This window comes from Toxoplasma gondii (assembly GCF_000006565.2).
Source record: "Toxoplasma gondii ME49 unplaced genomic scaffold asmbl.339, whole genome shotgun sequence".
Classification (NCBI taxonomy): domain Eukaryota; phylum Apicomplexa; class Conoidasida; order Eucoccidiorida; family Sarcocystidae; genus Toxoplasma; species Toxoplasma gondii.
Genome location: NW_017383101.1, coordinates 1 through 1,079, shown reverse-complemented (window position 1 = coordinate 1,079; position 1,079 = coordinate 1). Strand labels below are relative to the sequence as shown.

Sequence of the window (1,079 nt, the reverse complement as noted above, 5' to 3'; positions counted from 1 at the left end):
GTTATGACCTCAAAAAAAGTGAAGAAAGATCTCTTGTTCTCCTTCGGGGGTTTTGAGAGATTTGGAAGTTGTTTAAGTGTGCGACTGTTTGAAAACGCAACAAATTTTTGTTGTTTTTTTAAAGAGCGCACAAGGTTCGGGATTCGTCCACTTCGAAGTATCACGAAGAGCTTTTCAATTTGTTTATAAATAAACAGATTGAAATGCTGTTAAGTGCATACTGTAATAAGAGGTGGATGGGTTGATACCCCGAATGTGTCCAAGGTGGACAAGCTTTGTTGATTTGTAGCATCAACGACCATGATTCCTGATGAATCGATTCAGGATGAAGGCGTTGTTGTTTCAAATAGCTCAAGAGTATCATCAGAAACTGGTGTTGCTGTTAAGGCTCACCAGGCGACCAAAAAACGTCGCGTTTTGATGTAGAACCTTGAGTGAGGCAGGCTTACACTTCTGTTTATGCCATAAAACACGAAAGAGGCCGGAAAATAGACGGTTGATTGAGTGTTTTTTTGGTGTTTTCGAGGTGGTCTGTCTCAGGAACATATTAACCTGGTTGATCCTGCCAGTAGTCATATGCTTGTCTTAAAGATTAAGCCATGCATGTCTAAGTATAAGCTTTTATACGGCTAAACTGCGAATGGCTCATTAAAACAGTTATAGTTTATTTGATGGTCTTTACTACATGGATAACCGTGGTAATTCTATGGCTAATACATGCGCACATGCCTCTTCCCCTGGAAGGGCAGTGTTTATTAGATACAGAACCAACCCACCTTCCGGTGGTCCTCAGGTGATTCATAGTAACCGAACGGATCGCGTTGACTTCGGTCTGCGACGGATCATTCAAGTTTCTGACCTATCAGCTTTCGGCGGTACTGTATTGGACTACCGTGGCAGTGACGGGTAACGGGGAATTAGGGTTCGATTCCGGAGAGGGAGCCTGAGAAACGGCTACCACATCTAAGGAAGGCAGCAGGCGCGCAAATTACCCAATCCTGATTCAGGGAGGTAGTGACAAGAAATAACAACACTGGAAATTTCATTTCTAGTGATTGGAATGATAGGAATCCAAACCC

At 42.9% G+C, this 1,079-nt stretch overlaps 1 non-coding gene across 1 annotated transcript; it reads right to left on the bottom strand.

Annotated features, from left to right (window-relative positions):
- Positions 1 to 572: 572 nt before the first annotated feature.
- On the bottom strand, positions 573 to 1,079 carry TGME49_458610 (the record flags this gene model as incomplete). Its single annotated transcript, XR_001974205.1, has 1 exon — positions 573 to 1,079. It is a non-coding gene; the product is annotated as an 18S ribosomal RNA (ribosomal RNA).